This window comes from Pavona decussata, unplaced genomic scaffold (genome assembly GCF_977016875.1).
Source record: "Pavona decussata unplaced genomic scaffold, jaPavDecu1.1 SCAFFOLD_150, whole genome shotgun sequence".
NCBI classification, from domain to species: domain Eukaryota; kingdom Metazoa; phylum Cnidaria; class Anthozoa; order Scleractinia; family Agariciidae; genus Pavona; species Pavona decussata.
This window is the reverse complement of record NW_028145562.1, coordinates 90,387-103,892: the sequence shown is the minus strand read 5'-3', so window position 1 is coordinate 103,892 and position 13,506 is coordinate 90,387. Positions and strand designations below refer to the sequence as shown.

At 37.9% G+C, this 13,506-nt stretch overlaps 3 long non-coding RNA genes across 3 annotated transcripts in view; 1 reads left to right on the top strand and 2 right to left on the bottom strand.

The window, feature by feature from the left end:
- LOC146466198 (uncharacterized) overlaps nt 1-13,506 on the bottom strand; it is a 17,422-nt gene extending 3,916 nt beyond the window's left edge. Inside the window, exons 1-6 of the long non-coding RNA XR_014868089.1 lie at nt 13,155-13,506; nt 10,351-10,393; nt 8,901-8,945; nt 7,532-7,552; nt 6,036-6,059; nt 5,688-5,723 (exon numbers count right to left, since the gene is read on the bottom strand). This is a non-coding gene — a long non-coding RNA (uncharacterized LOC146466198). The remainder of the gene's footprint in view (nt 1-5,687; nt 5,724-6,035; nt 6,060-7,531; nt 7,553-8,900; nt 8,946-10,350; nt 10,394-13,154) is intronic.
- Nucleotides 19-1,365, top strand: LOC146466200 (uncharacterized). The gene is made up of 2 exons (XR_014868090.1): nt 19-631; nt 1,138-1,365. It is a non-coding gene; the product is annotated as an uncharacterized LOC146466200 (long non-coding RNA).
- LOC146466199 (uncharacterized) lies at nt 9,800-10,344 on the bottom strand. Its single transcript, XR_014868091.1, has 2 exons — nt 9,950-10,344; nt 9,800-9,907 (listed from the first exon to the last, which is right to left on the bottom strand). It is a non-coding gene; the product is annotated as an uncharacterized LOC146466199 (long non-coding RNA).

Genomic DNA, 13,506 nt, shown 5'->3' with positions numbered 1-13,506 from the left:
TAGATGCCATGGAGATTTAAAGTGCTACTACGATCAAATTTTCGAATACCTTTTATTTGCGGTTGATTGGTAGTTTATGTCCTAAAGTACATGATCTCCAAGTTATATCCTCGTAAGATGAAGGAAAGAGCGATTTTTTTGCGCTCAAACTCCACGAATTTTCATCCGCCATTGAACCGCCATGTTCCTGCGGCCTGGTTACCAAAGGCAGATGGTGTCCAATGACAACAGAGGCCGGGTCACCCGGGAAAAACAAGTGACGTCAGACTCTCAACTCGAAGCCCAGGCGAGCCCTACGAGGCTAACCTCTCATACGGTTTCGAACACGTTTTCGAAAAATGTTTCGTTCTTTCAATGGTGGGAAGTCGCTGTGTTGTTCAGTGGTATAACAACTGCTCTAATCGAGCGGCAGGAATTGCGCTGCATGCGAGTCCGGCCGACAGAACGAGAGATGTGTGGGTCCAGTTTGTTGTCTTGCACGTTTTGCTATTTTCTCGGTTTAGTTCGAGGGACACTCGGGCATTCCACCCAAGTCAGTGAACACAAATTAAACCTGATCTTTTGAAAAGGGTAAGCGATCAGGAGATCGTGAACCTGAAAAAAATCTCCGAAGGGGAAGGAGCGGCAAAAGGTAAGCTTATGTAAAGTGGCGAAATGTGTGAATATTGTTTTTTATCTCTGGTGATTCCTTGATACCTTGTTCAGCACCCATACAAATAGCAGTCACAATTTTTTATACACATTTTATATTGCGTTTCTAACGTACTAAACTTTGATTGAACGAGTAAATAATGTAAGTGCAACTAGCTCCCGGAACTAGCTTTTCCCTCCGAAGCATTTCCAAAACATCTCAGTGCGATAAGAGTAAGCTTGTGTTTACTTTGCTTGTGCAAAAGCTTGCGGCAAAAACTGCGCAAACAAACGCGAAGAAAACCACTTTATCCATTTTCACTCAGCTTTCGATAAGGTGGTCTTTGGCGTTTACAAAAGGGTTCCTTCTTTCTTTTAAGTGGTTTTCTTGAAGAAATAGTTTGAATTTTTGGTTTAAGAAAGGTTTTAAGAAAACCTCACATTCAGTGGTTTCTTATCAATTAGATTCAATTGGTAATGTATTTTGAATTTTGATTTATTTTTCAGACGCTGAGTTGCAACAACGTCAAAACCCAGCTCTTACTATTAAATACAGGCCAAAACAAGCCTTGCAGAGCACAACACGTGAAAAATGTGGACAGCCAAGAAAAGGCCAGTGCTCCTCCTTAGACTAGCAGTTGAAGAGCACTGACCTTTCTCAAGGGCTTTTCTTGATCTTTTGTCATCAACCACCAGTTGACAAACAGAATCAATAAAAGAACTGTTTTCTCTTCATTCATCATGCCTCCTCTTTGTAACTCTTTCCATTACATAGGCTTCTGTTTTAGGGAATGGTCAGAAATCAGTGGGGAGGGGGAGGGGGGAGTGAGGTGGAGATTTTAAATTGAGCAATGAAAATGATGTGACCCTCCATAGCGATGCAAATGAAATTTCATGACCCTCCCCCTGAACAGGTAATACAATGTAGCTCAAATACCAGAAAAAGAAAACAAGAATGGAAGCAAAATGTAAGTTACTTACTGGAACCATTTTGCCCCAACATAATTCAAATCATCTATAGAGCCCATTGGCATCATATAACTCCATTATGCTACACATTTCCTTTACATTAATATTTTAATACTTAATACTTGTCTTGCTTTTGTTAAATAATGACTTAAATTAACAAATTTTATTTTGTCTTTTGTATATAACTCGCTCTCCCTGTCATACTATAAATTATGATTGCAAGAGCATAAATTTATGTGACCCTCTGTTTTCACTGCTTATTCTTTCATGACACTCCACCTCCCCCCCTCCTCACCCCCTGCTCCCTGCTAATAGGGAGCTGAAGCACAGACATTCCTGAGCCATGTATAGCAACCAGAACTCCAATGTTTTCTCTTTTGGTGTGGTTTTAAATAAATACTAATTTGAATATAAACAATATTAATATGGTAGCCATTTTGGAATAAGGTTTATGGTTCATTGTCTGCAGTACATTAATAATTTTATTTTTATGTTCATTTGAAAAAGAGTGCCAGAATCTTGTTTCACCAATAAATTTGTTGTTGTACAAATGAAATTGAATCTACATTTTCTAAGAATAAACACTGATCAAGAAGAACAACCTTGAGAAAAAAATCAAAGGTGGCTCACAACAGTCTCAACTTTACTTCATTTTGGTAGCGTGCATTTGCCCATCTCTCACTGCACCAAAAGTGAAAGTAACAAGAACTGTTACCACAGCAACAGTGTATCAAACTCATCAACACTTGCTTGGGGGTTTGCCCTTAGACATGTAGGACAAAGGATGTTTGTTGTTAGGTTGATTTGACCCTCCATTACAATAAGCAAAAAAATTTCAATTAATACCTGAATCACAAACTTTAACTCCCAAGAATATTGTTTTCAATGTATATTTGCAACATTCCTACTTTTCCTCCCCTCATTTGCCTAGGTGGATGCTTGTTACCAGAAAGCATGTTAATAAATTTTCATTTATAAAGCTAGTCATTTCTTCAGTGCGTTAAAGCATCCAGTTCAGTGGTGTTCAACCTGATGTGAGCTACCTTAAAAAAAAATATATGTACACGGAAAAGACTGTTAATACTATTACATTGTTCATGATGGTGCAAGGGAAGAAAACAAATCATTGCAAATTGTTGTTGCCTTGCAAATTTATTTGTTTATTGATTACTGTACTTATTCAAATCTGGATACAATGATGTCCATGCAGCACCAGCACTCTCCAGGCTTGGTAAGTCGCTCAAGGGAGCAATTTGAACATTTGCACCTGAGAAAATATTGAACCAAGAGGAAACTTAGCATCAATTACAAGGGAACGATCAGCTTAAATTCAAGCCATTGTACAGAGCTTTTCAGTACAATGTATATTCTTTTTCCATGGTAAAAAAGTGCAAAAACAGTAAGCTTACTCGGAACCGAAACTTAACTGTGCACTCTAATTTAACACCAAGGCAAACTTTCGAAAGCAAAGCTAAAAACCTAAACTTGACTTCGATTTCAATTCAACTGAGTCTCCGGTAGCCTTCCTCCGGGGAATGAACTGGCTAGTAGTCAAGAGAAATTGTTGAGGATTCTCAGGCACTACACTTTTAAAGCTTGCCTGTTTTGTTAATACAGCAAATAACACATCTAAATATCAATCTCTATCTCTAATATCTTACCTGAGAGATGAACGACTCAGCAAAGTCTGCTCTTCCTTCTCTTGTAGCAAAAGCGCTAGCTGCTGAACTTATTCGGCTGCCTCTTCTTCAGACGGAACTAGCTCTACAGAGTCAGGATTTCTTAATTTCCTTTGCCTATATCATGCGAAGACGATCCAGGAGAGCTTTCTGTGGTCAAAACAGCTCTGAAATTCGTCGCCAGAAGGAGAACTACAGTACTCGCTCGATCAGCGACTTGAGAGTATTACGTCACGACAAAAACACAATAGGTTTGAATAGAAATACCGCAACTCCAATCACTTTCATACCGCGGGCTCACTGGAACATAAATTCATAATGGCGGACTCGAAAACACCAGTTTTCAAGGCTCAATATTTTCAATTTACGGGGCCCAAACTTCATTTCAGTGACCAAGACAGGTACAGCCACATCGGATAAGCTGTAAAGAACGTATTTTTGTTTCATACGTGACATGAAGTTTTGATCGTAGTAGCACTTTAAAAATTTGAAAAATGAACCAAGCGGCGAAGGACTGTAAAAAAATTACTGAGCTTGCTCTAGCTATGTATTGGCAGACCTGAACCATGACAGGCAATGCAGCAGAGCTCTAGAAGCACTTTTTTCTAGAGATAAGAGACACCAGAAAAAGAACTTTTGGCAAAGAATGAGCCAGCAACATTGACAGCGTACCGAAAAGGTCTGAGAAGATATTTTCTGGAGAGCCGTGAAGGTGAAAATTTTGACACATCAGTTGGCGATGGTACTAATTTAAGGCTACCCTATACCTTCAGAGGTGTCTCGCGTCCAAGCGATGTAGGGCGTCCAGTTTAAACTGTAGATACCTAAACCCCTAAATGAAATTAAAGCTTATAGAGCTGGCTATCAAACTATACCAAGAATTTTGAAATGAAATAAATTGTTGAATTTTTCACCACCATAAAGGACCCTAGTCAGCCTCCGCCATTTTCGATGCCATTGAAATTATTGATATTGCATGGTGAAGCGAAATCTTATTCTTTTACTGTAAGTTGTGTTCCTGAAAGTATGTTTCGTTATCTTTAGTAGTTTCACAGTGATTTCGTTCATTTCGACATGCTGCGAATTAAATATAATAACTAAACTCTCGCATATAAACAAAAACAAAGGTGTGGCTGACTTGGGGCCCTTTAAATGCAAGCATCAGAAGCTACAAGTCAAAGCAAATTTTGTTTTTTGCTAATTTAAATTGCTCCTCAGTTTTCAGACACAAAGCGCTAAAAAAACGTGTCTGCGTCTTGCCATATTCAATCGCAATGAAAAGTTATAAGACATTTTTGAAATAGGATGAAAAAAAGTGGAGTGATCGTACAAAAATCGCTCTCAGAGAAAAAATATTTTGAAAGCAAAAATTCGCAGACACATTGATGCTAAACTAGCTACTGTCCAAATCTGAAGGCAAACGAACAAACTTCCCTTTAAGTGTTAGCTCTTTTAAGTGGCTCCTCCAAGTGAAAAAAAAAATGATTGGAGAAAACAGCGCTATAAATTTGGCAATTCATTTTATTTCAAAATTCTTGGTTTAGTCTGATTGCCAGCTCTACAAGCTTTAATTTGATATAGGGGTGTAGGTATCTACAGTTTAAACTGGACGCACTACATCACTTGGACCCAAGACACCTCTCAAGACACCTCTGAAGGTGTAAGGTGAAAAGCACCTCAAAGCCTCTGAAAAAGGGAGTAGTCCAAATAAATCAGATCCTTTTGCTTTGAAAATGCTATAATTGATTGGAATGTAAGGTCATTGCTATTTACCGTGTTATTTACTGTGGCCGTTTACACACTTTAGAAAAAGTCTTCTAAGTAAATTTATCTTCATAGAATTTACAATCACTCTTTTTCGCTTAACTTCAAGAAAAAAATTTTATCCGCTGTTTATACATGTTCACCACAAAACAATTCTTTAAGTGTTCCTTGAACAGTGTCAGAAGCTTTGCAAACTCAAATGAAAAGAAATAAACAACACCATCCAATGCAGCATGTTCATTCCCAGAACTAAAATTTAAATCTGTGCACCTCAAACCCATTTAAGTGCTGTGCTTCCATGCTTACATGACAGTTTTCGAGCTCATCAGAAACAGTCATTTTGAGACAACGTTGTTGCAAAATAATGTCATCTCAGCGCAATACGAAGTTTCCCCAGGATCACATTAATGTACAGTATTGGACAACCCTCACTTGACAGGGGGTGGCCACTCAATAGGGGTTTGACTGTATATAAAACGATTACCTTGCCTGTCAAATGTGGTAGATTCAAGGAGCAAGGGTTTGGACCTCAGTGGACCCCCCCCCCCCCACCCCACCCCAACATTAAGCTTTCTTGCAAGTCAAAACCTTTTCAAATGTATTACATTTGCAACTGACTGGAGCAGTGTCTTGAATGGCTCTTACCTGTTGGAGAGGGAGTTGTATCATTTCCACTAGGTCCTGAAACAAAATTGAAGAAATTATAAATTAACACGTGAAAAGACTATGTCAGTAAATTACCGAGCATAACCTTCATTCACTACAACTGTGCACATCCACCAAAATTGCCTGCTCCAAGAAGGGTTTTTCTTTCTGCAAAGGACTGTTTCCTTATTGGAGAACAACACGTATCATATGGCAATTGACCTGGTTAGCTTCTAAATGTCCTTTACGTAAGAAGTGATCAATTTAAGTAGTTTGTAAACAAGGACACTTATTAGTCTTCCAGAATCTAAGTGTAACTTACTAACATGAAGTCAACAAGTGACTTACCGCTTGGTGAAGGTGTGGAACTACCTGAAAATAAAGTTTAACACACTTTTTTAATAAACCACATTTGCATTCTCAGTAATTAACTGGATTTAGCTTCCAATGGAGGTTCTTGAGGGGATTTGGTGTTGTTTCTAAAGTCTAAAAACATTTTTCAATCAACAAGAAACCAAAAAATATTTATTTACAAATTAACACCCCAGTGTGCTTGAAACTGTTGATGAGTGCACTCAGCCCAAGATGGACTGGGTTGCAAATGTTTTATCTTAAGTTTTTGTGAATCTGTAATATACCTGTTGAGGTGAACTGTACAAGATTTAGAGTTCGCATGTACATAAAACTTTTGTTAGACGTGCAAACAGTTTAACTCTAATGAAATAAAATAGCAGAAGAAAAGATAAAAGAAAAAATAAGCTACCAAATTGTACAAAGACAATCTTACCCTAAAGGCCAAATCCAAGAAAAAAAGGAAAGTGATTGATTGAAGACACTTGTTAATAAACTTGGGATTGTTAATAAAATATTAGGATTCAACATGGCAGCCAAAATAGATTAGTACCAGACTTCTTCTCTCTCCATCGTGTGAATCAGCTGTTCAGGGGTTACAATACAAGAGACTTCAAGCAGCGAACATTTTTAAGATAAAGAAGCAGAGGAAGTGAAGGCAAAGTTAAAGGAACTCAAAGGCATTCTCAAAGCTACAAGAAGACTAAATATTGACTGAGGGTTGCTGCTGGCTAATTTGTTACAGAATCTTTTTACCCAGTGTTGGCTGGTCAATCCCATCAAAGAGAATGTACAGCCAACCTTTGTTTATTATCGTTCTAAATTCCAGCGTTCTAAACTTCTAACAATTATGTCCTCCTATTAAACTCTACTCCAGTTTTGATACTTTGCCTTGCGTAACTAGTACTTTCCTCACAGTCACGACTTCACAAGTATTATGAAAATCTTAATCCCTGACTATTGTAATCTGTCTAAATTTAATCTTTATTTTGCAATAGCAGATACAGGCTTGTAGTTACATCAGGTCTCTCACAGTGATTAAACTTTGTTTAGTACATTATTGTGAATTGTGATTTCATGACATAATTCGAAATTAATAACTAACTACACAACTTGTTTTCCCATGCAGACAATCAATTTATGAGGACGCTTAAAAATTGTGTGGGACCCCTAAAAAGTGAAAAAGTAGAGCAAACACTGACGAGATTTGTATACTTGAACTGCAAATGAATGAATTCATATAATTTCATATAAAACACTTGTTGAATGAGATAGGCTGAACTGTATTTGGCTCCAAGGTATGACACTCAGACTGGAGGTGTTCACAGGATGGTGCTGAGCTCCACCTAACATCTTCAATCAAGCTCATGGGTTCAGTTAGTTGCATTACTAAGCAATGCAATGGCAAATTAAATGTGCCACCACTAGTAAACAAGAATATACGATCTTGTTTTTGAAGACTATGTTAATAATAATAAACAGCTTACTCGTACCTGTAGGTCCAGGAGTTGTTGCTATTAGGAAAGAATAATTTTACACAAATTCATAAATTAATGATACACAATGGACAGAGAATCCACTAATGACTATATTAATTAACCCTTTCAACCCTAACAGTGATCAACATCAAATTTCTTCTTGTAATATGTAACAATTACTCACCAAAGTGGAGGTGAATAGTGATGAATGTTAGCGAGGTAAATATTTATCACTTTCACTGACACTGAGGGGAATAATTGTTTTAGTATATACCACACAAGCTGAATAAGAAGTGGACCAAAAATTACTACTCTAATTTTTGACAATATACCGACAAACGGTGGGAAATTTTAAAATCTCTCGCCCCGGGCAGTAAGCGATTTCTTATTGTAGAAAGTTCCGTCCCGCTGGACAAATAAAACTTCTGGAGGCACTTGTTTAGTTGCTAGGTGTCTTTTCTTCTATTGTTGTGTGAAATTTGTCCTGTTGTTGAAACCATGCTGCAAAACGTTAGATGTTTCATTGTTTACATTTTAATAATTATAGTGCTGTACAGCGCTCGACAGTTGTCGCCTTAGAATACAAGGTTTGAAAGATTAAATTACATGCCATGTAATGCCGTCAAACCAAACTTTGTTGCCATTTATGTACTTTTTAACAGCCGCCTCCTTTATCGAAATAATTTCGTGGCGTGGCGAAACGGGAAGCCATCTTGTTTCTCTTCGGCTGCTCGGAGGTGAATAGTACTTAGCTAATCACCTCCAAGCTAGCCAATCAGCGCGCACTAAAAGCACTATTCACTTGTGTGGTATATACTAACAATGCTTATTCAACCACTGAGGTCATGAGAATTAAGGATATGACCACCCAAGGTAAATTTTCTTGATATTAGAGTAACTCTCACCAGTATTTTTATAAAAAATGTATGGGGACAAGATAGGAGAATTTGTTCTTTGATATAAGGGGTTAGGGTTAACAGTCATATCTCATGGACAGCTGTTTATTTAGTCACAGGAGAGGTACAACCAGTTTTTGCCCAGAAATGGAACTTTGGCATACAAGTTACGCATCTCTTAAAAAAACTTCTTAACCCATTGATCACCAGCTGTTTCCACAGGTTTCCAACTTTCAGTCAAATTTGCAAAGTGGTTGTTTCCAACCCTATGTGCAGTAAAAATACGCAACTTGCAGGGCAAAAAAACCACCACCACTTTGGTCTAAAATAGTTGAAATTACTAATTATGGTATTAACTACACCAAGGTTCTTGTTTTTAATGACACCCCACCCACCACCTACTCTATCAAGTCCCCCCCCCCCCCCTTCTTCAGGTCTGAAATTACTAGTAAGCTTCCCCCTTACACCAGAGTGTTTGCTAGTCTTACCTGCTGGTGTGGTTGGATCGGGGGTACCCGCCTGGATAATGCAAACTACCACATGAAAGAAAAAAAAAACAAGTTGAGCTTGAAGATCCTAGAAGCAAACCTTTGTCAGCTAACTACACCAGCCATTTTTTTTCAATTCAACATTATTTTTTTGTAGATTTGAACTCTTCACTTTCCTGCAAGAGCCTGGGTGCATTTCTTTTTGAGGAGAATCTGAAAACTATTGTGATCTCAGATTATATGGATTTTTCACCACCAAAACAAGGAAGATCCGAAAAGGATCACTTGTCATGGCAATGAGGGATTGAACAAGACAGAACAACAGTCACCATTTTATCACATGAAAATATTCTACTAAAAGGAGTACTGAGGGTCCATTTATATGCAACAAGAAAAAAACAAAAAAAACAGCTGATAAATGCCTTCCTCGTAACAAATAGACGACTATCAGGGGCATTTTTGTACTTAAATTGTTTAGCCGTAGGAAAGGTGCTTACAATTGCTGTAACATACCATTTAGTAGTTTTTTTTTTGGTGTGTGTGTGTGAAATTTGCACTGAAACGCACCTTTCTTCTACCTCCTCTCAATAGGAAAATCAAAATGGTGAAAAAAAGAACAGTTCAGTAAGAACGTGACAGGAACTGTTGTGTATATACCATTTTTGTACAGATAACCGCTTGTCCAAAATACTTTTTCTTGAATCCCCCCCACCCCACCCCAGAAAAAAATGCTTAGGTGGTGTCCTTTAAAATCCAGATTTAGATTTGATCTGAAGAATCCACCCAGAGTGTGGATTTTATGGATTCATGCTCCATTTCTGGATTCACCCAAAAAATGCCAACTCAGAAATCAGAAATCTGGATTTGTATTTTTTCGAATAAATAAATAAAAAAATAAAAATAAAAAAACAACATACCCCCTTTTCGTCAAATTTTAAACATGCTGTTCGTAACACAAGTAATTCAGCTTATAGCTGCAAGTTGTGGTTTTTTAATAAACGATTTATCTCTCAATCTCTGACCTCATAATATTTTAACTTAAACTTCACATTTTTAGCAATTAAATTATTCTAATGAGTCAAATGCAGAGTTTCGATCAACTTGCAAGCTACTTAGCTCTTTAAGCAATAGCCATGATTTCCAATCATAAAAAAGCTAAGGGGAACACTTGTTTTAATAACATTCCCTGTAATTTTGATGACTCTGGGAAACTCAAGCACACCTCGATAAATGAATCATCTTTGTAGGTTTTAATTTTGCAAAGTTGATGGAAATATTTTTGTGAAGTGAGGTTCCTTTCGATAACTTCAAAAAAAAAACAATTATACATTGTATTGTTTGCTACAAGATTATTGTTGAAATAAATCATGGAAACATGACAAGGGATTTTTTTTCTTTCACAAAGGACGAGGCAAACAAAATAAAAAAAATTCAAGGAACAACTTCTTACCGTAAGCAAGAACGACAAATGACAGAATGATAATTTTCTCCATCTAAAAGAGAGAAAGATTTTGTTACTATATTTCAATTTGTATCCTTTGACAGAAAAAACAAAGCTTTGACACCACTCACAGGAAGAAAATCCCAGGCTACTTTTTTCCCCTCCCCTCCCCCCCAATCCACTGGGAATTCCTCCTGCCCCCACTCCCCCAAACAGAAAATTACTTTTGGTTATATGAAAACCTACTGCAGCTGCAACAAGTAGTACTGTTCTGATAATGAACAAGAACAATTCTTAGTTAGTTATTACGTGGAGTATTGTACACATTTCTTTGAAATTCCCATTCCTGGGCAAGATTTTATGTGGAAAAAAATTAAAATATCACTTTGGAAAATTGTATCTGCCAAGTCCAGGTTTGAAAACGAAGAGGTAAAAAGCGCTTTCACGAAGTTGATTTAGTAATTTAGTAAAAACTAACGTTACAAAATAAAGAGGTATTTTTATAACTTTTAATGTAATTAGCCGGACCTTGGGTTTGAAGAACTTGATAACTTGCCGCTTTCTGTCTGATAAGCGACTGTTATTCTGTTTTAATGTTCGCGAGACAAACTCGAAAAATCAACGGCCCATATTAATTCCTTGACGCGTTTTCATTTAGCTACGGTATGCATCAATTAAGTTCAATTAATGGTTTATGCAGGATCAACAATCTTGGATTTAAGTTTGTGTGAGCGCGAAAGTTTCCGGTATTTCAGGATTTCTTCGGATAGGATTTTCTGGAATCAACCACTTTGACACACAAAAAAAAGCTGCGAAATATCGTTTTCCGACAGGTATTTTTTGACGAGACCTTGACATCTCAGGGTCGAGAATATTTTGAGGTTAATAATTATTCACAGGGTTAATCTTTCGTTTTGTCCGCTGAAGAAAAAGCACGCTATCAATAGACTCGCAGGAATTGGATGGAGCACACTGTCTTTTTTCAATAAAATTTTCGTTGACTTCTATGTAAAATGGTTAATGTTAGAACTATGTTGTCTACAATTGGTGACAACGCGCTGAGTGACGGCCGTCTATGACACGACGTATGTTAATCATATGAAAAGACACATTAATGTTTTTACAGTGAATATTCAAATCGAGTTGGTATTTCCGCGAAGCAGTCAAGGAAATTAGACGTTCTTACGGTTTACTGATATTCGATAGGGCATCGGTATTTCCACTTTAATAGCTCAAAGTTCAAGAAGCATGTTGCAAACAGACCTTTTGTCACAGGACAAAGGAGGGTTGGGATGACTAAATTGTTGCCTAGGTTTAAACGAATATACGTATTCTATTTATTTGACTAGCCACAACACACGCGGTGATGAATTATTTCAAATATGCACGCTTTTGGTTTCGGAAAAAATGCTCGAGATCATCTTACTAATTCAGTTAAAATAGGCGTCGACATAACTTTCTCTGAAATTCGCGCTGGACCATTTCCTTGCCTAGTAGCGAAATAACAATATTTCACGCGAGCTTGCGTGTAATTTGCACTTTGCGTCGAGAATGAAACAGCGAAGGGGGAAAGTGAAAATGTGTACTTTGTGCAGGAAGGATATCAGTATCGGACTAGCTACAATGCTGTGACCACGGGGAACCTGCCTTCAGCAATACCGGCAAATGTACAGAATATTGTTGCGGCCGACAAAACGCGCGCGCACTCTACCCCGGGATCATTAGGCGAAGGTGTATTTGAACTAGAAAAATCCCTCACCAATCTAATGAGCATCACGCCTTGAATTTGTTTCACAGTACATCGAAATATAGACAAAAGGTTTCGCTTACTGGTAACACGGAAAGCGTCAGCGCCTCCGTGAATTACCGATACAAGAGTCGCTAAAAATCAAGATGGCTATTTTTGCTGTGAGAACATCGGAGAAATATAAACACCGTCAACAAGACAAACACTGATCAATATTCGGCGGGCTAATTACCTACAAAAATAACGAACAAAATTCAACACGGAATACTGTTGAAACGGTTTACAATATAACTGAAGTCTAAACAGGTTTGTGTTGATGCTGAAACTTACACGCGAGCAACGCAGAATGCGGCAGTGGGTGTTGTTCGACCACGCCATACTACAACATGCCGTCGCTTGTAATCTACAATCATTGCCGTTGGAAGTACTTCGCGTTCCAGTGAAGAGAGAAATCTTAAGCCAAAACAAAATCCTAAACAAAGCACTAGATAAAAGAGTAATTTGCCTTTGTACGGCGTTTGAATAGCGTCTACAATACCGAACGATCTATTTCAATTGTTGCAATTACACATCAGGATGCAATCATACTCGCTGGAACTTCCAACGCGCTTCAATAATCAACAACAATGCCGACCAGCAGGGTATATATATTAAACCAGTGATCGCTTCGCTGCTTCACAAGCTTCGGTTTAACGATATTGTATTCGCTGTGGTCTTATTCAACGCATCGTTGCTTTCAGTTTGATTAACCGAGGAAACGTGGCGAGATCGAACATCCTCAAAATCGTTGGAACACGGATTATTTAAGATGTTTTTATAACAAATCTACTGACGCACGACGCCACAAACACATAAATCCAGTTCAGTTTTTCAGCGACGTTGGCAAGACAAACCCGAAACGTAGCAAAGTACAGATTCAAGACTCGTGAGTTCAAAATCAAGGCGGTGTCTTACGCGCTACTATTAAACAAGTATTAAGCGGCAAAATAAACGTTTCGTACCGAATTCTGAGCTTCTTAGAATAATAGCTTAATGTTTTGAGCTACTTTACTCCTTTGCAGCTTACCTTGGTATTGAAACTTTTGAAGTTTTAAAGATCAAGCTTTCTTTGACTTGAACTGACCGAAACTCACTGCACCAACGCCTTGAAAATGAGAGACTGCTGAAGATGATCCTCTTCCTTTTTGACTAAAAAGACACGTGATGTTCACGTGGTTTCGTTATTGTCGCTGACGTAATTCAGGTGGAATTTCTAACCTCTCAAATTCCCCCACGCGCGCGCTAAATCTCAACCATGTTGTGAATGGGCACGATTGCAACTTTGTGCTTTTGATAAACAAGAAAATATCGCGTGATTTTTTTTCATTGTTGCCGGTAAGGTAGCGAACTGGAAGATTTTAGCCCTACAACTGAATGCG